Source organism: Balaenoptera ricei, chromosome 11, assembly GCF_028023285.1.
Source record: "Balaenoptera ricei isolate mBalRic1 chromosome 11, mBalRic1.hap2, whole genome shotgun sequence".
NCBI lineage: Eukaryota > Metazoa > Chordata > Mammalia > Artiodactyla > Balaenopteridae > Balaenoptera > Balaenoptera ricei.
This window is the reverse complement of record NC_082649.1, coordinates 62,576,533-62,601,157: the sequence shown is the minus strand read 5'-3', so window position 1 is coordinate 62,601,157 and position 24,625 is coordinate 62,576,533. Positions and strand designations below refer to the sequence as shown.

The 24,625-nt window shown below is 40.1% G+C and overlaps 1 protein-coding gene and 1 non-coding gene across 3 annotated transcripts in view; one reads left to right on the top strand and one right to left on the bottom strand.

The window, feature by feature from the left end:
• Positions 1–24,625, top strand: part of CCR8 (C-C motif chemokine receptor 8) — a 52,357-nt gene that overhangs the window by 14,357 nt on the left and 13,375 nt on the right. The window lies entirely within an intron of this gene.
• Positions 1,278–1,349, bottom strand: TRNAW-CCA (transfer RNA tryptophan (anticodon CCA)). Its single transcript has one exon. It is a non-coding gene; the product is annotated as a tRNA-Trp (tRNA).

Here is a 24,625-nt window from a genome sequence, read left to right as displayed (position 1 = left end):
TGCCCCCACCAGCCAGTGAGGGCCCGGCCCCTGTGTGCTGATGCTGCTTCCAAAGCAAGGGGACTGTTGGGAGCCGAGAAGCCACCCCAGTCGTGCCTGTTGCAGCCTCTCCCCCAAGAGAGGCCCCAGAGGTTGAGATATTGATACAATCACCGTAGCCAAGACAGGAAGCTCTAAGAACTAGAATACTAATAGTAAGACCAGAATTGACATTCATCCAGGGCTCAGTGTTACTGCTGTCGCAGCTGCCTATGGCCAGCGTTGTTATTAAATAGCTTGAACATCATCTCTGAGAAAAGCTGGACCCCCCCCCATGCTTGCTGATGGCTCGGTGTTGGATACCAAAGGGATTCTCCTTCTCACCTGAGGCGATAGAAGGAAGGGTCAGTCTCGCTCAGGGCTTGCAGATGTAACATGCACACAGATCACCTGGGCTCTTGTCAAAATGCAGTCGGATCCGGAGTAGGGCCAGGATTATGCATTTCTAACTAGCTCCCAGGTGGTGTCTGTGCTTTGGTGCATGACCACATTTCCAGCAGCAAAGATCCAGAACAGTGGTTCTCCACCTTCGCTGCATATTAGAATCACATGGGGGAATTTGCAAAATACTCAGATTCAGATTTCATTGGTCTGGAGTGGGATTCTGACCCTGATGTTTTTAAAATTCCCCTATAATTCTATAAACTGCTAAGATTGAGAAATATTGATTTAGAATAAGAATCATAACTGTTATTTGTTTATTTCATAACTGTTATTTATTTATGGACGATAAATGTGGTTGAGGAGTTAATGCCTGCATGGACAAAGGATGATGATTCTTCTAATTCTCTCCAGGTGAGGGTGAAAATGCCTAGGAAGTGTCACCCCACCTGCACCCTGATACCTCATGCCAGTGCAGGAAATGGCTGCTGATAAAATCACCCTTCCACCCCAACCTCATCCTGAAAGGCTAGGACAGCCCCTTGAGTGGACTGTGGTTGCTCTGAATTGTCTGTGCAGAAAGGAGGGGAGGGAGGGTACGTGTGAGTGTGCGTGCTCGAGAGACATCGATGCATCTGTGATGGAAATTCAGCATGAGCACATAGACCCAAATGTCCCTTGGTACATGAAGCCTTCCTCCCTCAAGTCCCACAGTTTAAAAATAGTTTTCTTCATTTGATGCGAGGCGATGATGGCAATGCTTTGAGACCAGTCACTCTGTAAAGTTCTTTATATATGTGTATATATATATTTAAAAAAATTTTTTTGGCCGCGCCACATGGCTTGCAGGATCTTAGTTCCCCGACCAGGGATTGAACCCGGGCCCCGGCGTTGGAAGCTTGGAGTCCTAACCACTGGACCACCAGGGAATTCCCTCTGTAAATTTCCTAAGTGCTTTTTGTATTAACTTGCCAGGACTGCCATGACAAATTACCAAAGACTGGGTGGCTTAAACAACAGAACTGTATTCTCTCACAGTTCTGGGGACCAAAGTCCAATATCAAGGTGTAGGCAGGGCCACGCTCTCTCATCACTCCAATCTCTGCCTCTGTCATCCCATGGATTCCCCCCTGTATCTATTCTCTTATTCTAAGGACACCAGTCATATTGGATTAAAGGCTCACCCTACTCAAGTGTGACCTCATCTTAACTAATAACATCTGCAATGATCCTATTTCTAAATGAGGTCACATTCTGGGATTCTGGGAGGAACATGAATTTGGGGGAGGATACTATCCAACCCAGTACACTCTTCTTACCTAAAGATGGAAAGATTCCTAAGGCCATCACAGGTACATATTAGAAATACCTTACCCAAATACCTTGCAAGTGGGAGTTCTCTGTTTTACACCAGAGCCCAGCCTGTTCCTTTTCCAGCAACTTCTCAGGCAGTGCAGCATAATGGAAAGAATGCAGAACATGGAGCCTGGTGGACCTGAGGTCGAATCTCCACTTAGCTGTGAGACTTTGGTTAAGTTGCTTATACCCTCTTGGGTTGCATGATTTGTAACATGGGGCAATAGGGCAGATAACCAAACATCTGTGGGCACTTTCTTCTGTGTGTGATACACCATATAAGAACCTTTATAGATGTTATTTGATTAACAGAAATATCATCCTCATGAAGCTGTGAGGATAAATTAGTTAATATAGAGCCTGTACCTGATACACCGTAGGTGATGAACAAATATTAGTTCTTTTTACGTTACTCCCCACTCCAGGTGCTGGCAATTTCTGATATTCCCTAAGCAGAGCCAACCAGATAATCCGCCCTTGCATTTCTGATAGGCAGCCTGGAGCGGGAGACTTGGGAGTCAGCTCTGCCAGGAGCTCCACCGTGACTTGGGCAAGCCACTTAAACTCTTTCCATCCAGTGGTTCACACTGCTGCCTACTCAAGAATGAGCAGCATCTGAGAGCAGTGTGCCAGTGTGGGAAGTGGAGCCCAGGGCCTGGCAGGTGAGAAGGTTCATGGGCTGTGGAGCATTCCTATCCTGAGTGGTCCTGAGCTCACCTGCTCCATCCCGCCATCTGCCCCTCGGTGCACCTGCCCTAATCTTTACTGGGCTGTGTTCTAAGCTCTCTGTGGATCTGCCAAGGGTTAATTGGCTTCTGGCCTTTAAAGAAAATGTGAAACTAACAGAAGAGCCCCTCCCTGGGTTTGGATAATGTGCGTGTGTGTGTGTGTGCGTGTGTTTCCTTGCTCTCTTGCAGGACTACCTGTTTCTGCAGATTCTTTCCCCACCCCATTAGCTCTGGAAGTGGCAGGGCACTCGTGCAAATCTGTCAGCTACCACATCACGTCCTTGATTTTCTGTCTTCTTCTTCTCCAGGAACCTCTCTGTTGAGGGCTGGTGTGTCCTCCTGGCACAGTTGACACTTCCGATGGGCTCAGCTGCCAAATTGCTGGGTGTGATTATTTTTTTAGGTGTCAAGTGGTGACAGGGGATCCCACCCCCAGTTTATTGGTCAAGCCTTCTAACATCCCAGCTCCACAGTAATAACAACCCATCATATTCTTTTTTTCTTTTAACAATCATAGAAGTATTATTTATAATAGTAAAATATTGGCAACTTCCAACATCCATCCAGAGGAGAAATAAATTGTCATATCTATAATGGAATTCACATAGCAGTGAAAAGGAATGAACTAGAGCTACATGAATCAATATGGATTAATTCCACAAATATAAGATTGATCAAAAGAAAGCAATTTGCAAATGAATTTTTGCAGTATGATATCCACAGGAAAGTTCAATACACACAACAATTCTATTAATTGAACAGGGAGAAATGTATATGGAAAGGAAAAAAGAAATGCAAATAAATGAAAAACCTCCAAAATCTGGACAGATTTCCTCCTGGGTAGAAAGAAGGAAGAGAAGGAACCTTGGAGGACACTGTAAGGGGGATTTAACTATGCTGGCAATGTTATATTTTTAAGCTAGGTGATGAGTTGTTATTCTTTGTTTTTTAATTGGGGTATAGTTGTTTTACAATGTTATGTTAGTTTCTACTGTACAGCAAAGTGAAGGAGAGTTCCCTGTGCTATATAGCAGGTAGTCATTAGTTATCTATTTTATACATATTAGTGTATATATGTCAATCCGAATCTCCCAATTCATCCCACCACCCCCTTCCCACCTTGGTGTCAATACATTTGTTCTCTACATCTGTGTCTCTATTTCTGCCTTGCAAACCGGTTCATCTGTACCATTTTTCTAGATTCCACGTATATGTGTTAATATACAATATTTATTTTTCTATTTCTGACTTACTTCACTCTGTATGACAGTCTCTAGAGGTCCATCTACATCTCTACAAATGACCCAATTTGGTTTCTTTTTATGGCCGAGTAATATTCCATTGTATATATGTACCACAACTTCTTTATCCATTCGACTGTCGATGGGCATTTAGGCTGCTTCCATGACCTGGCTATTGAAAACAGTGCTGCAATGAACATTGGGGTGCATTGTGTCTTTTTAAATTATGGTTTTCTCTGGGTATATGCCCAGTAGTGGTACTGCTGGGTCATATGGTAATTCTATTTTTAGTTTTTTAAGGAACCTCCATACTGTTCTCCACAGAGGCTGTATCAATTTACATTCCCACCAACAGTGCAAGAGGGTCCCATTTTCTCCACACCCTCTCCAGCATTTATTGTTTGTAGATTTTCTGATGATGCCCATTTTAACCAGTGTGAGTTGATACCTCACTGTAGTTTGATTTGCATTTGTCTGATAATTGGTGATATTGAGCACCTTTTCCTGTGCCTCTTGGCCATCTGTATGTCATCTATGGAGAAATGCCTTTTTAGGTCTTCCGCCTATTTTTCGATTGGGTTGTTTGTTTTTTTGATATTGAACTGCATGAAATGTTTGTATATTTTGGAGATTAATCCTTTGTCCGCTGATTTATTTGCAAATATTTTCTCCCATTCTGAGGGCTGTCTTTTCATCTTTATGGTTTCCTTTGCTGTGCAAAAGCATTTAAGTTTCATTAGGTCCCATTTGTTTATTTTTGTTTTTATTTTTATTACTCTAGGAGGTGGGTCAAAAAAGATCTTGCTGTGATTTATGCCAAAGAGTGTTCTTCCTATGTTTTCCTCTAAGAGTTTTATAGTGTCTGGCCTTACATTTAGGTCTCTAATCCATTTTGAGTTTATTTTTGTGCATGGTGCTAGGGAGTGTTGTAATTTCATTCTTTTACATGTAGCTGTCCAGTTTTCCCAGCACCACTTATTGAAGAGGCTGTCTTTTCTCCATTGTATATTCTTGCCTCCTTTCTCATAAATTAGTTGACCATAGGTGCGTGGGTTTATCTCTGGGCTTTCTGTCCTGTTCCATTGACCAAAATTTCTGTTTCTATGCCAGTACCATATAGTCTTGATTACTGTAGCTTTGTAGCATAGTCTCAAGTCAGGGAGTGATTCCTCCAACTCCGTTTTTTTCCCTCAAGATTGCTTTTGCTATTCTGGGTCTTTTGTGTTTCCATACAAATTTTAATATATTTTTGTTCTAGTTCTGTGAAAAATGCCATTGGTAATTTGATAGGGATTGCACTGAATCTGTAGGTTGCTTTGGGTAGTATAGTCATTTTCACAGTATTGATTCTTCCGATCCAAGAACGTGGTATATCTCTCCAACTCTTTCTGTCATCCTTGACTTCTTTCATCAGTGTCTTATAGTTTTCTGAGTACAGGTCTTTTGCCTCCTTAGGTAGGTTTATTCCTAGGTATTTTATTCTTTTTGTTGCAGTGCTGAATGGGATTGTTTCCTTAATTTCTCTTTCTGATCTTTCGTTGTTAGTGTATAGGAATGCAAGAGATTTCTGTGCATTAATTTTGTATCCTACAACTTTACCAAATTCATTGATTAGCTCTAGTAGTCTTCTGGTGGCATCTTTAGGATTTCCTATGTATAGTATCATGTCATCTGCAAACAGTGACAGTTCTACTTCTTCTTTTCCAATTTGGATTCATTTTATTTCTTTTTCTTCTCTGATTGCTGTGGCTAGGACTTCCAAAACTATGTTGAATAGTAGTGGTGAGAGTGGACATCCTTGTCTTGTTCCTGATCTTAGAGGAAATGCTTTCAGTTTTTCACCACTGAGGTTGATGTTTGCTGTGAGTTTGTCATATATGGCCTTTATTATGTTGAGGTAGGTTCCACCTATGCCCATTTTCTGGAGAGTTTTTATCATAAATCAGTGTTGTATTTTGTCAACAGCTTTTTCTGCATCTACTGAGATGATCATATGGTTTTTATTCTTCAATTTGTTAATATGGTGTATCACACTGATTCATTTGCATATATTGAAGAATCCTTGCATCCCTGGGATAAATCCCACTTGATCATGGTGTATGATCCTTTTAATGTGCTGTTGGATTCTGTTTGCTAGTATTTTGTTGAGGATTTTTGCGTCTACATTCATCAGTGATATTGGCCTGTAGTTTTCTTTTTTTGTGATATCTTTTTCTGGTTTTGGTATCAGGGTGATGGTGGCCTTGTAGAATGAGTTTGGGTGTGTTCCTTCCTCTGCAATTTTTTTGAAGTTTGAGAAGGATGGGTGTTAGCTCTTCTCTAAATGTTTGATAGAGTTCACCTGTGAAGCCATCTGGTCCTGGACTTTTGTTTGTTGGAAGATTTTTTTTTTTTTTTTTTTTTTTTTTTGGCTGCGTCAGGTCTTAGTTGCAGCTCACAGGTTTAGTTGCCCCGAGGCATGTGGGATCTTAGTTCCCAGGCCAGGGATCGAACCTGCATCCCATGCATTGAAAGGCAGATTCTTAACCACTGGACCACCAGGGAAGTCCCTGTTGGAAGATTTTTAATCAGAGTTTCAATTTCATTACTTGTGATTGGTCTGTTCATATTTTCTGTTTCTTCCTGGTTCAGCCTTGGAAGGTTATACCTTTCTAAGAATTTGTCCATTTCTTCCAGGTTGTCCATTTTATTGGCATAGAGTTGCTTGTAGTAGTCTCTTAGGATGCTTTGTATTTCTGCGGTGTCTGTTGTAACTTCTCCTTTTTCATTTCTAATTTTATTGATTTAAGTCCTCTCCCTCCTTTTCTTGATGAATCTGGCTAATGGTTTATCAATTTTGTTTATCAAAACAAAAAAAAAAAATTGATTTCAATTTTCTTAAATTTACTGAGGCTTGATTTGTGACCCAAGACGTGATCTATCCTGGAGAACGTTCTGTGTGCACTTGTGAAGAAAGTGTAATCTGCTGTTTTTGGATGGAATGTCCAATAAATATCAATTAAATCTATCTGGTCTATTGTGTCATTTAAAGCTTCTGTTTCCTTATTTATTTTCATTTTGGATGATCTGTCCATTGGTGTAAGTGAGGTGTTAAAGTCCCCCACTGTTATTGTGCTACTGTCGATTTCCTCTTTTATAGCTGTTAGCAGTTGCCTTATGTATTGTGGTGCCCCTATGTTGGGTGCATATATATTTATAATTGTTATATCTTCTTCTTGGATTGATCCCTTGATCATTATGTAATGTCCTTCCTTGTCTCTTGTAACATTCTTTATTTTAAAGTCTATTTTATCTGATATGAGTATAGCTACTCCAGCTTTCTTTTGATTTCCATTTGATTGGAATATCTTTTTCCATCCCCTCACTCTCATTCTGTATGTGTCCCTAGGTCTGAAGTGGGTCTCTTGTAGACAGCATATATACAGGTCTTGTTTTCTTATCCATTCAGCCAGTCTATGTCTTCTGGTTGGAGCATTTAATCCATTCATGTTTAAGGTAATTATCGATATGTATGTTCCTATGACCATTTTCTTAATTGTTTTGGGTTTGTTTTTGTAGGTCCTTTTCTTCTCTTGTGTTTCCCACTTAGAGAAGTTCCTTTAGCATTTGTTGTAGAGCTGGTTTGGTGGTGCGGAATTCTCTTAGCTTTTGCTTGTCTATAAAGCTTTTGATTTCTCCATCAAATCTGAATGAGATCCTTGCTGGTTAGAGTAATCTTGGTTGTAGGTTCTTCCCTTTCATCACTTTAAATATGTCATGCCACTCCCTTCTGGCCTGCAGAGTTTCTGCTGAAAAATCTGCTGATAACCTTATGGGGATTCCCTTATATATTATTTGTTGCTTTTCCCTTGCTGCTTTTAATATTTTTTCCGTGAATTTAATTTTTGATAACTTGATTAATATGTGTCTCAGCATGTTTCTCCTTGGGTTTATCCTGTATGGGTCTCTCTGCCTTTCCTGGACTTGGGTGGCTATTTCTTTCCCATGTTAGGGAAGTTTTCGACTATAATCTCTTCAAATATTTTCTTAGACCCTTTCTCTTTCTCTTCTTCTTCTGGGACCCATATAATTTGAATGTTGGTGCATTTAATGTTGTCCTAGAGGTCTCTGAGACTGTCCTCAGTTCTTTTCATTCTTTTTTCTTTATTCTGCTCTGTGGCAGTTATTTCTACCATTCTATCTTCCAGCTCACTTATCCCTTCTTCTGCCTTAGTTATTCTGCTATTGATTCCTTCTAGAGTATTTTAAATTTCAGTTATTGTGTTGTTAATCACTGTTTGTTTGCTCTTGGTCCTTGTTAAACGTTTCTTGTATTTTCTCCATTCTATTTCCGAGATTTTGGATCATCTTTACCATCATTACTCTGAATTGTTTTTCAGGTAGACTGCCTCTTTCCTCTTCATTCTTTTGGTCTTGTGGGTTTTTACCTTGCTCCTTAATCTGCTGCATAGTTCTCTGTCTTCTCATTTTGTTTAGCTTACTGTGTTTGGGGTCTTCTTTCCACAGGCTGCAGGGTCGTATTTCCTCTTACTTCTGGTGTCTGCCCACAGTGGATGAGGCTGGTCCAGTGGCTTGTGTAGGCTTCCTGGTAGGGGGGAACTGGTGCCTGTGTTCTGGTGGGTGGAGCTGGATCTTGTCCCTCTCATGGGCAGGGCCGTATCCGGTGGTGTATTTTGGGGTGTCTGTGAGATTAGTATGACTTTAGGCAGCCTGTCTGCTAATGGGTGGGGTTGTGTTCCTGTCTTGCTACTTGTTTGGCATGAGGCGTCCAGCACTGGAGCTTGCTGACCGTTGGGCGGAGCCGGGTCTTAGTGGGGTTTTTTGGCCTTTTTTTTTTTAACATCTTTATTGGAGTATAATTGCTTTACAATGGTGTGGTAGTTTCTGCTGTATAACAATCACCTATATGTATACCTATATCCCCATATCCCCTCCCTCTTGCATCTCCCTCCCACCAACCCTATCCCACCCCTCTACGTGGTCACAGAGACCCAAGCTGATCTCCCTGTGCTATGTGGCTGCTTCCCACTAGCTAGCTATTTTACATTTGGTAGTGCATATGTGTCCATGCCACTCTCTCACTTCATCCCAGCTTCCCCTTCCCTCTCCCCATGTCCTCAAGTCCATTCTCTATGTCTGTGTCTTTTTTCCTGTCCTACCCCTAGGTTCTACAGAACCTTTTTTTTTTTTTTAGATTCCATATATATGTGTTAGCATACGGTATTTGTTTTTCTCTTTCTGACTTACTTCACTCTGTATGACAGTCTCTAGGTTCATCCACCTCACTACAAATAACTCAATTTCATTTCCTTTTATGGCTGAGTACTATTCCATTGTATATATGTGCCACATCTTCTTTATCCATTCATCTGACAATGGACACTTAGATTGCTTTCATGTCCTGGCTGTTGTAAATAGAGCTGCAATGAACATTGTGGTACATGAGTCTTTTTGAATTATGGTTTTCTCCGGGTATATGCCCAATAGTGGGATTGCTGGGTCATATGGTAGCTCTATTTTTAGTTTTTTAAGGAACCTCCATACTGTTCTCCATAGTGGCTGTATCAATTTACATTCCCACCAACAGTGCAAGAGGGTTCCCTTTTCTCCACACCCTCTCCAGCGTTTATTGTCTGTAGATTTTTTGATGATGGCCATTCTGACTGGTGGGAGGTGATACCACATTGTAGTTTTGATTTGCATTTCTCTAATGATTAGTGATGTTGAGCATCCTTCCATGTGTTTGTTGGCAATCTGTATATCTTCTTTGGAGAAATGTCTATTTAGGTCTTCTGTCCATTTTTGGATTGGGTTGTTTGTTTTTTTGATATTGAGCTGCATGAGCTGCTTGTAAATTTTGGAGATTAATCCTTTGTCACTTGCTTCGTTTACAAATATTTTCTCCCATTCTGAGGGTTGTCTTTTCGTCCTGTGTATGGTTTCCTTTGCTGTGCAAAAGCTTTTAAGTTTCATTAGGTCCCATTTGTTTATTTTGTTTTTATTTCCATTTCTCTAGGAGGTGGGTCAAAAAGGATCTTGCTGTGATTTATGTCATACAGTGTTCTGCCTATGTTTTCCTCTAAGAGTTTGATGGTGTCTGGCCTTACATTTAGGTCTTTAATCCATTTTGAGTTTATTTTTGTGTATGGTGTTAGGGAGTGTTCTAATTTCATTCTTTTACATGTAGCTGTCCAGTTTTCCCAGCACCACTTATTGAAGAGGCTGTCTTTTCTCCATTGTATATTCTTCCCTCCTTTATCAAAAATAAGATGACCATATGTGTGTGAAATTATCTCTGGGCTTTCTATCCTGTTCTCTTGATCTATGTTTCTGTTTTTGTGCCAGTACCATACTATCTTGTTTACTGTAGCTTTATAGTATAGTCTGATGTCTGGGAGCGTGATTCCTCCAGATCCATTTTTCTTTCTCAAGATTGCTTTGGCTATTCGGGGTCTTTTGTGTTTTCATACAAATTATGAAGCTTTTTGTTCTAGTTCTGTGAAAAATGCCAGTGGTAGTTTGACAGGGATTGCATTGAATCTGTAGATTGCTTTGGGTAGTATAGTAATTTTCACAATGTTGATTCTTCCAATCTAAGGTCATGGTATATCTTTCCATCTGTTTGTATGTATCATCTTTAATTTCTTTCATCAGTGTCTTATAGTTTTCTGCATACAGGTCTTTTGTCTCCTTATGTAGGTTTATTCCTAGGTATTTTATTCTTTTTGTTGCAGTGGTAAATGGGAGTGTTTCCTTGATTTCTCTTTCAGATTTTTCATCCTTAGTGTATAGGAATGCAGGAGATTTCTGTGCATTAATTTTGTATCCTGCTACTTTACCAAATTCATTGATAGCTCTAGTATTTTTCTGGTAGCATCTTTAGGATTCTCTATGTATAGTATGATGTCATCTGCCAACAGTGACAAATTTGCTTCTTCTTTTCCAATTTGGATTCCTTTTATATCTTTTTCTTCTCTGATTGCTGTGGCTAACACTTCCAAAACTATGTTGAATAATAGTGGTGAGAGTGGACAACCTTGTCTTGTTCCTAATCTTAGAGGAAATGGTTTCAGTTTTTCACCATTGAGAACGATGTTGGCTGTGGGTTTGTCATATATGGCCTTTATTATGTTGAGGTAAGTTCCCTCTATGCCTACTTTCTGGAGGGTTTTTAATCATAAATAGGTGTTGAATTTTGTCGAAAGCTTTTTCTGCCTCTATTGAGATGATCATATGGTTTTTCTCCTTCAATTTGTTAATATGGTGTATCACATTGACTGATTTGCGTATATTGAAGAATCCTTGCATTCCTGGGATAAGCCCCACTTGATCATCATGTATGATCCTTTTAATGTGCTGTTGGATTCTGTTTGCTAGTATTTTGTTGAGAATTTTTGCACCTATGTTCATCAGTGATATTGGCCTATAGTTTTCTTTCTTTGTGACATCTTTGTCTGGTTTAGGTATCAGGGTGATGGTGGTCTCGTAGAATGAGTTGGGGAGTGTTCCTCCCTCTGCTATATTTTGGAAGAGTTTGAGAAAGATAGGTGTTAGCTCTTCTCTAAATGTTTGATAAAATTCACCTGTGAAGCCATCTGGTCCTGGACTTTTGTTTGTTGGAAGATATTTAATCACAATCTCAATTTCAGTGCTTCTGATTGGTCTGTTTCTATTTTCTATTTCTTCCTGTTTCAGTCTCAGAAGGTTGTGCTTTTCTAAGAATTTGTCCATTTCTTCCAGGTTGTCCATTTTATTGGCATATAGTTGCTTGTAGTAATGTCTCATGATCCTTTGTATTTCTGCGGTGTCAGTTGTTACTTCTCCATTTTCATTTCTAAATCTATTGATATGAGTTTTCTCCCTTTTTTTCTTGATGAGTCTGGCTAATGGTTTATCAGTTTTGTTTGGTTTATCAGTTTTGTTTATCTTCTCAAAGAACCAGTATTTAGTTTTATTGATCTTTGCTATTGTTTTCTTTTTTTCTATTTCATGTATTTCTGCTCTGGTCTTTATGATTTCTTTCCTTCTGCTAGCTTTGGGGTTTTTTTGTTCTTCTTTCTCTAATTGCTTTAGGTGTAAGGTTAAGTTGTCTATTTGAGATGTTTCTTATTTCTTCAGGTAGGATTGTATTGCTATAAACTTCCCTGTTAGAACTGCTTTTGCTGCATCTCATAGGTTTTGGGTCGTTGTGTTTTCATTGTCATTTATCTCTAGGTATTTTTTGATTTCCTCTTCGATTTCTTCAGTGATCTCTTGGTTATTTAGTAGTGTATTGTTTAGCCTCCATGTGCTTGTATTTTTTACAGATTTTTTCCTGTAATTGATATCTAGTCTCATAGTGTTTTGGTCAGAAAAGATACTTGATACATTTCAATTTTCTTAAATTTACCAGGCTTGATTTGTGACCCAAGATATGATCTATTCTGGAGAATGTTCCATGAGCACTTGAGAGGAAAGTGTATTCTGTTGTTTTTGGATTGAATGTCCTGTAAATATCAATTAATTCCATCTTGTTTAATGTATCATTTAAGGTTTGTGTTTCCTTATTTATTTTCATTTTGGATGATCTGTCCATTGGTGAAAGTGGGGTGTTAAAGTCCCCTACTATGATTGTGTTACTTTCAATTTCCCCTTTTATGGCTGTTAGCAGTTGCCTTATGTATTGAGGTGCTCGTATGTTGGATGCATAAATATTTACAATTGTTATATCTTCTTTTTGGATTGATCCCTTGATCATTATGTAGTGTCCTTCTTTGTCTCTTGTAATAGTCTTTATTTTAAAATCTATTTTGTCTGATATGAGAATTGCTACTCCAGCTTTCTTTTTTTTTTTTAATTTCTATATTTTATTTCCTCATAACAATGTAACATTTTTTTGGCTTTAACAATAACCAGAAAAACTCCTAAAATAGCTACACTAAAGAAATTTCCATTTCCTAACATAACATTGAAACATTTTATCTGTCATTTAAATTTTCCTTTCTCTAGTACATATTCAAATAAAAATCAATCTATAATAAATTAACACAGGACTAATTATACTGCAATCTTATATCATATATATTTATTAAAAAATTTTTTAACAAACTTTTCCAAGTCTAATTTTAAAAGCATTTTAAATCCCATATATTTTAGGGTTTATGGTGTCAAATCAATATTTTGTATTGTTAGAAAACTTTCCAACTCTTGCTGTTGATTTGGTGAGCTAGAAAAAAAATGTACTGTCCATCTTTCTTTTGATTTCCATTTGCATGGAATATCTTTTTCCATCCCCTCAGTTTCAGTCTGTATGAGTCCCTAGGACTGAAGTGGGTCTCTTGTAGACAGCATATATACAGGTCTTGTTTTTGTATCCATTCAGCCAGTCTGTGTCTTTTGGTTGGAGCATTTAATCCATTTACATTTAAGGTAATTATTGATATGTATGTTCCTATTACCATTTTCTTAATTGTTTTGGGTTTGTTATTGTAGGTCTTTTCCTTCTCTTGTGTTTCCTGCCTTGAGAAGTTCCTTTAGCAATTGTTGTAAAGCTGGTTTGGTGGTGCTGTATTCTCTTAGCTTTGCTTGTCTATAAAAGTTTTAATTTCTCCATTGAATCTAAATGAGAAAAAGAAAAAAATAGTAGTAATAATAATAATATTTTCTTGTGACCTCAGCTGTCAGTGTCCTTGTCCCCACAGTGAGCCACAGCCAATCCCTGCCTGCCCAGGAAGTCCTCCAGTACTTCTAGGTAGGTCTCTGGACCTGCTATGGGCACTGTGGGGCCAGCTCAGACTCTGATCTGGCCTTACTCCCGCGTGTACTTGTCTCCAAAGTCCACAGTTGCCTCCAAGGTCCACAGCCTCAATTGTGGGAGCACTCATCATCTATTCAGATATTTCACAGATGCAGGGTCTAGCATGCTGATTGCAAGGATTTAATCTGCTGCTCCTGTGGCTGCATGGAGAGATTTCCCTTTCTCTTCTTTGGTAGCACTGCCCCTGGAGCTCAGCTTTGGCTTTGGCCCTACCTCTGCATGTGTGCCGCCCTCAGGCATCTGTTCTCCGCCCAGGCAAGAAGGGGCGAAAGCAGTGGCTGATTAGGGCTCACTTGCTCAGTCAGGCCAGGGAGAGGGAGGGATACGGCAGTCACAATTGGGATGTGCGGGAGTGCCTGCGGCAGCAGAGGCCAGCAGGAAGTTGCTACAGCCTGAGGCGCGCAGTGCATTCTCCTGGGGAATTTGGCCCAGGTCACAGGACCCTCGGCAGTGGCAGGCTGCACAGGCTCCCGGGAGGGTGTAAGCAGTGACCTGCGCTTGCTCACAGGACCCTTGGTGGCAGCGTTGGCAGCATCGCGCCCGTCTCTGGGGTCTGAGATAACAGCTGCGGCTCGCGCCTGCCTGTGGAGCTCGCATAGGCGATGCCCTGCCATCTGTGAGCGCACGGACCTAGAAGCTCCTATGGCGGGCCGACCCCTCGCCTTGTGTGCTCCGCAACAATGGTCTCTTGCCTCTCTGGCGGGCCCAGGCTTTTTCCCGGACTCCCTCAGCTGTGGCGCACTAGCCCCCTCACGCTGTCTTCATGCAGCCAACCCCAGTCCTCTCCCTGGGATCTGACCTCCGAAGCCCAAGCCTCAGCGCCCAGCCCCCACCTGCCCCGGCGGGCGAGCAGACCATCTCAGGCTGGGGAGTGCTGGTCGGCACTGATCCTCTCTGCGGAATTCTCTCCACTTCGCCCTCTGCACCCCTGTTGCTGCCCTCTCCTCTGAGGCTCTGAAGCTCCCCCCATCCCCAGCAGTGAAGGGGCTTCCTAGTGTGTGGAAACTTTTCCTCCTTCACAGCTCCCTCCCAGAGGCACAGGTCCCATCCCGATTCCTTTGTCCCTTTTTTTTCATTTTTCTTTTGCCCTACCCAGGTACGTGGAGATTTTCTTGCCTTTTTGGAAGTCTGAGGTCTTCTGCCAGCGTTCAGTAGGTGTTCTGTAGGAGTTGTTCCACATGTAGATGTATTTCTGATGTATTTGTGGGGAGGAAGATGATCTCCACGTCTTACTCCTCTGCCATCTTGAAGGTCCTCCAACCCATCATATTCTTTTATTTAAAATTAATTAATTAATTAATTTTTTGGCTGTGTTGGGTCTTCGTTGCTGTGTGCAGGCTTTCTCTAGTTGTGGTGAGCAGGGGCTACTCTTCGTTGCGGTGCGTGGACTTCTCAGTGCAGTGGCTTCTCTTGTTGTGGAGCATGGGCTCTAGGCATGTGGGCTTCAGTAGTTGTGGCACGTGGGCTCAGTAGTTTCGGCTCGTGGGCCCTAGAGCACAGACTCAGTAGTTGTGGCTCATGGGCTTAGTTGCTCCACAGCATGTGGGATCTTCCCGGACCAGGGATCGAACCTATGTCTCCTGCATTGGCAGGCAGAATGTTAAGCACTGTGCCACCAGGGAAGTCCCCATGATATTCTTAAGGTCACCAAAATTTCCCAAGCACATTCATGCATATTATTGCATTAAGTCACAACATCCTCATGGAGGCTTTGTGCCCATTTTACAGATGAAGATCCTAACCCCTTGTCAGAATGTGATCTGTAGACTAGCAGCATTGGCATTGCCCGGGATTTGGTTAGACATGCAGAGTCTCGGGCTCTGACCTGCTGAATCATGACCTGCAGTTTAAGATGATTCCCAGGTGATTCATATGCACATTAAAGTGTGGAGGCACTGGACTAAAACTCAGAAAGGTTCAGTGACTTTCCCAGGGTTCCAGGACAAAGTGGTGGCTCAGCTGGGATGAGAACTCAGGCTCTGAGCCTCCAAAAGAAATGCTTTTCTGACAATAATGCTTCACTCTGTGCTTGAAGGTCCAACCATCCTTTAGGTCAGCTCCCGGGTCACGTCCACATCCTTACCCTAAAGACCCAAGCAGACACCCCTGCTTTTGCTCCTGAAGCCCTTGGTGGGCTCCTCTGTACAGTGGTGAAGGCACTGAGCCTTGTAACAAGGAGAAAAAAATCAAATCATCAAGCATCTTCTCAGGTCAGCCACTGGATTTGTCTGGAAGAGCTCCATACATCACTTGGGTGGGCATATCTGAGCAATGGGGCAGCAAAGGGAACAAACTGCTGTGCAAAAGGAGGAATTTGTGTTGATCCCGAGAATGAAGACCAAGGTGGGAGAGAAATTAGGAGGAGAAAAGAGGAAGGGAGAGTGCCAGAGCCTTGTAGGAGGAGGTACAGTAATGCTTCTAAATTCTTGGTGGGAATGGATAGCTTTTTGTGTTTTTTTGGTCTTTGGTTTTTGTTTGTTTGTTTTGTCCATGCCACGCAGCATGTGGGATCTTAGTTCCCCAACCAGAGATTGAACCCGTACCCCTGCAGTGGAAGCACAGAGTCTTAACCACTGGACCTCCAGGGAAATCCTTGTTTGTTTGTTTGTTTGTTGATAGTGGTGAATGGGCTGTGTTTTACCCAAAGTAGAGGCTTGGATTGACACACTGAAACTGAGAACTGGCTAGTGCCAGAGGGGTGTGAGGCCTCAGTGGGCCCTGGGACTGCATAGTGACTGGTATGGGCCAGCTTGTTTCTTGTGCTTCTTGGAACCCCCAAGACCTAGCCCAGTACTCCCAAAATGTTTCTCGTATGAATGAATGAGAGCCGAAGAAATCCATAAATATTATCCAGTCCAATTCCCTCTTTTTTGTTTCTGTTTATTTGTTGTTGACTTTTAATTTTTTATAAGATACATTAAATAGTCCAACATGAAAATACAAATATACAGTTTAAAAAATAACAATAAAATGAACACCAATATACTCACCATCTGAATCAAGAAACAGAACATCAAAGGTTTTATAGTTTTTCCTCTCATGTTTACATCTTTAATCCACCTGGAAATATTTTCTTTTGTAATGTATGAGGTAGGAGGCTAAGTATTTTTTTCATATGGATAATCAATTGACTCAGCATTTCTTGAAAAAAATTTTCCTCTTCTCACTGAGCTCGCAATGCCAACTTGGATATAACACAAATTCCAACTATGAGTGGGTTTATTTCTGGGTTCTATCTTTGGTTCCTTTGATCTGCCTGTCATTTTCAGTGTAAAACTATGTGATCTAATTACCAAAGCTTTATAATAATTACTAATATCTGACATGGTGGGACCCCATGTTGTTCTTTTTTGGCAGTTTCTTGGCTGTTTATAGGCATTTGTATTTCTAAATAATTTTTAGGACTAGTTTGTCAATCACAAAAAATATTGTGAGGTTTTTTATAATTATATGGAATCCTTAAATCAATTTGGGAGAGAACTCACATCTCTTGATATTTAGTCTTGTAAAACATGAACAAGAAATTTCTCTATAACTCTTTAGAAATTTTTTATGTATTTTAATAAAGTTTTATAATTTTTTCTATAAAGGTTATTGTTCACTTTGTGAGATTTATGTATCAACACTTCATATTTATTGATGCTATAGTAAAAGAAATCATTTTATAAAAAACTACATTTTATATATGTTTGTTGCTGAAACATAGAAATGCAGTGGAACTGTGTGTTATCAACTTTTCATTCAGCAATCTTATTAAATTCTCTTGCTAACTTTAATACTTTGTAGATTCTTTTGGATTTCCTAAAGAAATTTGTAGAGTTGTTTGGGTTTTCCCCTTACATCCTCTGTAAATGATATCTTTTTTTCTTCTTTCCTAGTCCTTATGCCATTTATTTTTTGTCTTTAACTTATTATACAGGTGGGTATCTCTGGTACCATGTAGAAGTGATGATGGAGAAGGCATATTTTTCTTATTCCTAATTTCAGAGGGATCTGTTTTGACATGTCCTCATTGATGATGATATTTGATTTGTTTTTGTTTTGTTCAGGTTAAAGAACTCCCATCTTTAAGAATTATTTTTCATGAAGAGATGTTGATTTTTTTCTCTTAAATATAAAGTGTAGAAGGAGAGTCAAGATGGCAGAGTAGGAGGACAGAGAGTTTGCATCTCCTCACAACTAGGGCACCTAACAGACTGGTGGGGGACCTTGACACCCAAGGGGACAGGGGAAACCCCAGAGCGACCCGGTAGGACGTGGGGGGAGTGAGGAGAGAGGAGAAGTGGAGGCGGAATGGGACCTGTGCTCCTGAAGGGAAGCTGGGAGAGGGGAGGGGTTCCCACACCTGGAGAGGCCCACTCCCCATGAGGGGATCAACAGGGACGGGCAGAGAACCTCAGAGGTTCAGAGGAATCAATAGCACAATAACTGAGGCAGAAGAATGAATAAGTGAGCTGGAAGTTAGAATGGTGGAAATAACTGCCGAGGAGCAGAATAAAGAAAAAAGAATGAAAAGAATTGAGGACAGTTTCAGAGACCTCTGGGACAAATTAAACGCACCAACATTCGAATTATAGGGGTCCCAGGAGAAGAAGAGAAAGAGAGAGGGTCTGAGAAAATATTTGAAGAGATTATAGTCGAAAACTTCCCTAACATGGGAAAGGAAGTAGTCAATCAAGTCCAGGAAGCACAGAGAGTCCCATACAGGATAAACCAAAGGAGAAACACGCTGAGACACATATTAATCAGACTATCAAAAATTAAATTCAAAGAAAAAATATTAAAAACAGCAAGGAGGGCTTCCCTGGTGGCGCAGTGGTTGAGAGTCTGCCTGCCAATGCAGGGGACATGGGTTCGAGCCCTGGTCTGGGAGGATCCCACATGCCGCGGAGCGGCTCGGCCCGTGAGCCACAATTGCTGAGCCTGCGCGTCTGGAGCCTGTGCTCTGCAACAAGAGAGGCCGCGATGGTGAAAGGCCCACGCACCGCGATGAAGAGTGGCCCCCGCTTGCCACAACTAGAGAAAGCCCTCGCACAGAAACGAAGACCCAACACAGCCATAAATAAATTAAAATTAAAAAAAACAAAAAAACAAAAAAAAACCCCAAAAAACAACTTTCTTTAAAAAAATTAAAAAAATTAAAAAATTAAAAAAACAGCAAGGAAAAAGCGACAAATAACATACAAGGGAATCCCCATAAGGTTATCAGCAGATTTTTCAGCAGAAACTCTGCAGGCCAGAAGGGAGTGGCAGGATATATTTAAAGTAATGAAATGGAAAACCTACAACGAAGATTACTCTAACCAGCAAGGATCTCATTCAGATTCGATGGAGAAATCAAAAGCTTTACAGACAAGCAAAAGCCAAGAGAATTCAGCACCACCAAACCAGCTCTACAACAAATGCTAAAGGAACTTCTCTAAGCAGGAAACACAAGAGAAGAAAAGGACCTATAAAAACAAACCCAAAACAATTAAGAAAATGGTCATAGGAACATACATATCGATAATTACCTTAAACGTGAATGGATTAAATGCTCCAACCAAAAGACATAGACTGGCTGAATGAATACAAAAACAAGACCCGTTTATATGCTGTCTACAAGAGACCCACTTCAGACCCAGGGACACATACAGACTGAAACTGAGGGGATGTGAAAAGATATTCCATGCAAATGGAAATCAAAAGAAAGCTGGAGTAGCAATACTCATATCAGATAAAATAGACTTTAAAATAATGACTGTTACAAGAGACAAGGAAGGACACTACATAATGATCAAGAGATCAATCCAAGAAGAAGATATAACAATTATAAATATTTATGCACCCAACATAGGAGCACCTCAATATATAAGGTAAATGCAAATAGCTATAGAAGGGGAAATTGACAGTAACACAATAATAGTGGGAGACTTTAACACCCCATTTACACCAATGGACTGATCATCCAGACAGAAAATAAATAAAGAAACACAAACTTTAAATAACACAATAGACCAATAGATTTAATTGATATTTATAGGACATTCCACTCAAAAGTGGCAGAATACACTTTCTTCTCAAGTGCACATGGAACATTCTCCATGATAGATCACATCTTGGGTCACAAATCAAGCCTTGGTAAATTTAAGAAAACTGAAATCATATCAAGCATCTTTTCTGACCACAATGCTATGAGATTAGAAATCAATTACAGGGAAAAAAAAGTGTAAAAAACACGAACATGTGGAGGCTAAACAGTGTGCTGCTAAATGACCAAGAGATCACTGAAGGAACCAAAGAGGAAATTTAAAAATGCATAGAAAGAAATGACAACGAAAACATGATGACCCAAAACCTATGGGACACAGCAGAAGCAGTTCTAAGGGGGAGGTTTAATGCAATTCAGTCCCACCTCAAGAAACAAGAAAAATCTCGTAAACAATCTAACCTTACAGCTAAAGCAACTAGAGAAAGAAGAAGAAGAACAACAACAAAAAAACCCAAAGTTAGTAGAAGGAAAGAAATCATGGAGATCAGAGCAGAAATAAATGAAATAGAAATGAAGAAACAGTAGCAAAGATCAATAAAACTAAAAGTTGGTTATTTGAGAAGATAAACAACACTGATAGACCTTTAGCCAGATTCATCTAGAAAAAAAGGGAGAGGATGCAAGTCAATAAAATTAGAAGTGAAAAAGGAGAAATTACAACTGACACAGCAGAAATATAAAGGATCATAAGAGACTACTACCAGCAACTCTATGCCAATAAAATGGACAACCTGGAAGAAATGGACAAATTCTTAGAAATGTACAACCTTCCAAGACTGAACCAGGAAGAATTAGGAAATATAAACAGGCCAGTCGCAAGTAATGAAATGGAAACTGTAATTAAAAATCTTTCAACAAACAAGAATCTAAGACCAGATGGCTTCACAGGCGAATTCTATCAAACATTTAGAGAAGAGCTAACACCCATCCTTCTCAAACTTCCAAAAAATTGCATAGGAAGGAACACTCCCAAGCTCATTCTACGAGGTCACCATCACCCTGATACCAAAACTAGACAAAGATAGCACAAAAAAAGAAAATTACAGACCAATATCACTGATGAACATAGGTGCAAAAATCCTCAACAAAATACTAGCAAACAGAATGCAACAACACATTAAAAGGATCATACACCATGATCAAGTGGGAGTTGTCCCAGGAATGCAAGGATTCTTCAATATATGCAAATCAATCAATGTGATAAATGATTTTAACAAATCAAAGAATAAAAACCATATGATCATCTCAATAGATGCAGAAAAGCTTTTGACAAAATTCATCACCCATTTATGTTAAAAACTCTGCAGAAAATGGGCATAGAGGGAACCTACCTCAACATAATAAAGACCGTGTACAACAGACCCACAGCAAACATCATTCTCAATGGTGAAAAACTAAAAGCATTTCCACTAAGATCAGGAACAAGACAAAGGTGTTCACTCTCACCACTCTTATTCAACATAGTTATGGAAGTCCTAGCAATGACAATCAGAGAAGAAAAAGAAATAAAATGAATCCAAATTGGAAAAGAAGAAGTAAAACTGTCACTGTTTGTAGATGACATGATACTATACATAGATAATCCTAAAGAAGCCACCCGAAAACTACCAGAGCTAATCAATGAATTTGGTAAAGTTGCAGGATACAAAATTAATGCACAGAAATCTCTTGCATTCCTATACACTAACAACAAAAGATCAGAAAGAGAAATTAAGGAAACAATCCCGTTCACCACTGCAACAAAAAGAATAATATACCTCGGAATTAACCTACATAAGGAGGCAAAAGACCTGTACTCAGAAAACTATAAGACACTGATGAAATAAATGAAAGATGACACAAACAGATGGAGAAATATACCATGTTCTTGGATTGGAAGAATCAATCTTGTGAAAATAACTATACTACCCAAAGCAATCTACAGATACAATGCAATCCCTATCAAATTACCAATGGCATTTTTCACAGAGCTAAAACAAAAAATCTTAAAATTTGTATGGAAACACAGAAGACGCTGAATAGCCAAAGCAATCTTGAGAAAGAAAAACGAGCTGGAGCAATCAGGCTTCCCGACTTCAAACTATACTGCAAAGCTACAGTAATCAAGGCAGTATGGTACTGGCCCAAAAACAGAAATATAGATCAATGGAACAGTATAGAAAGCCCAGAGATGAACCCATGCACCTGTGGTCACTAACACCATACACAAAAATAAACTCAAATGGATTAAAGACCTAAATGTAAGACTGGACCCTATAAAACTCTTAGAGGACAACATAGCAAAAACTCTCTTTGACATAAATCACAGCAAGATCTTTTCTGACCCACCTCCTAGAGTAATGAAAATAAAAGCAAAAGTAAACAAATGGGACCTAATGAAACTTAAAAGCTTTTGCACAGTAAAGGGAACCATAAACAAGACAAAAAGACAATCCCCAGAATGGGAGAAAATATTTGCAAACAAATCAACGGACAAAGGATTAATCTCCAAAATATAGAAACAGTTCATGCAGCTCAATATCAAAAAAACAAACAGGGGCTTCCCTGGTGGCGCAGTGGTTGAGAATCTGCCTGCCAATGCAGGGGACACGGGTTCGAGCCCTGGTCTGGGAAGATCCCACATGCCACGGAGCAGCTGGGCCCGTGAGCCACAATTGCTGAGCCTGCGCGTCTGGAGCCTGTGCTCCGCAACAAGAGAGGCCGCGATGGTGAGAGGCCCGTGCACTGCGATGAAGAGTGGTCCCCACTTGCCACAACTAGAGAAAGCCCTCGCACAGAAACGAAGACCCAAGACAGCCATAAATAAATAAATAAATATTAAAAAAAAAAAAACAACCCAATCGAAAAATAGGCAGAAGACCTAAATAGACATTTCTCCAAAGATGACATACAGATGGCCAAGAGGCACATGAAAAGATGCTCAACATCACTAATTATTAGAGAAATGCAAATCAAAACTATAATGAGGTATCACCTCACACCGGTCAGAATGGCCATCATCAAAAAATCTACAAGCAATAAATGCTGGAGAGGGTGTGGAGAAAAGGGAACCCTCTTGCACTGTTGGTGAAAATGTAAATTGATACAGCCTCTGTGGAGAACAGTGTGGAGGTTCCTTAAAAAGCTAAAAATAGAACTACCATATGACCCAGCAATCCCACTACTGGGCATACACCCTGAGAAAACCATAATTTAAAAGGCCACACGTATCCCATTGTTCATTGCAACACTATTTACAATAGCCAGGATGTGGAAACAACCTAAGCATCCATCAACAAATAATGGATAAAGAAGTTGTGGTACATATATACAATGGAATATTACTCAGCCATAAAAAGGAACGAAATTGGGTCATTTGTAGAGATGTGGATGGACCTAGAGTCTGTCATACAGAGTGAAGTAAGTCAGAAAGAGAAAAACAAACATTGTATACTAATGCATATATGTGGAATCTAGAAAACTGGTACAAATGAACCTATTTCCAGGGCAGGAATATAGACTCAGATGTAGAGAATGGATATGTGGACACAGCAGGGGAAGGGGAGGCTGGGACGAATTGGGAGATTAGGATTGACATATATGCACTACCATGTGTAAAATAAATAGCTATTGGGAACCTGCTATAAAGCACAGGAAGCTCAGCTCGGTGCTCTGTGATGATCTAGAGGGATGGGATGGGGGGTGGGGTGGGAGGGAGGTCCAAGAGGGAGGGAATACATGTATACATATAGCTGATTCACTTCATTGTACAGCAGAAACCAACACAAAATTGTAAAGCAATTATATTCCAATTTTAAAAAATGAAGTATAATATACATGTAGAAGATGCCTATATCATAAATGCATGTATTTCTACAAACGGAACCCTCTGTGTGACCAGCACCCAGATCAAGAAATAGCGTATCACCAGCTCCCAAGTCACACCTTTCCATCTTATCACTCAACCCACCAAGGTAACCAATCTTCTGATACCATAGATTAGTTTTACCTGTTTTTTAGTCCCTTATATAAGTGAAGTCATAGTATGCTGCCTTTGTGTCTGGCTTCTTTTGTGCAACATTATGTTAGTGGATTCACCTATACTATTTTATACAATTGTAGATCATCAATTCTCGTTGCTTTAGTGTATTCTATTGTGTGAATATGCTGGAATCTATTTATCCTACGATTGATGGGCATTCGGGTAGTTTCCAGTAGTCTATTATGAACAGTGCTGCCATGAATATTCTAATACATGTCTTTAGTGAAATATATACATTTATGTTGAATATATACTTCAGAGTAGAATTGATAAACCATCGAATATGTGCATGTTTCACTTTAGTAGAAAAATGCCACACCATTTTCAAAAGTGGTTGCAATGGTTTTCACTCCCACCAGCAGAGTTGGAGAGTTTCACTTGCTCCATATACATGCTGAATTTTATCGATTTTCCTGCATCTACTGAGATGACCATTTGATCATCAGATTTTTTCCATTAATCTATTAATGTGGTGAATTACACTTACAATTTTTTTTCTAATGAAAAAGGAACCTTTCATTACTGGGATAAATCCAACTTGGTCAAGATGTACAAACTGTTTGTACATTGCTTGATTCCGTGTGGTATTATTTTGTGTAGGGTTTTTACCTCTGTCTTCATTGGTGAGGTTGGCCTATATTTTTTATTTGATAATGATCCTAGTTCCCTGAAAGGTTATGAATGCTAAGGTAAACTCTTGACACCCTCCATCTCTAACAATCTTTGACTCCCCGATTTGCAAAACTGCACATTTGATTTCCTCCTTGTTCACATGACAAGGGCTTAGCTCAGGCATTCCCCAGGCAGAGGAATGAAGCATGGCTCCTACAGTAATCCTCCCGGGAATCTTCAGTAATGTGTGCATGTCTGCTAAAGCCCCCAGATAAGATGAGTCTCACACACTCACAAGGAATGGATGGAGAGCATGATTGTAGGGGCAGAGGAAGAAAGCCTCTGTGTTCATGAACCTGAGGCCCACTCTACTGTGTAGGCGTGGGATGTCTCTAGCACGCCTCCACTTTGTTGCTGGAG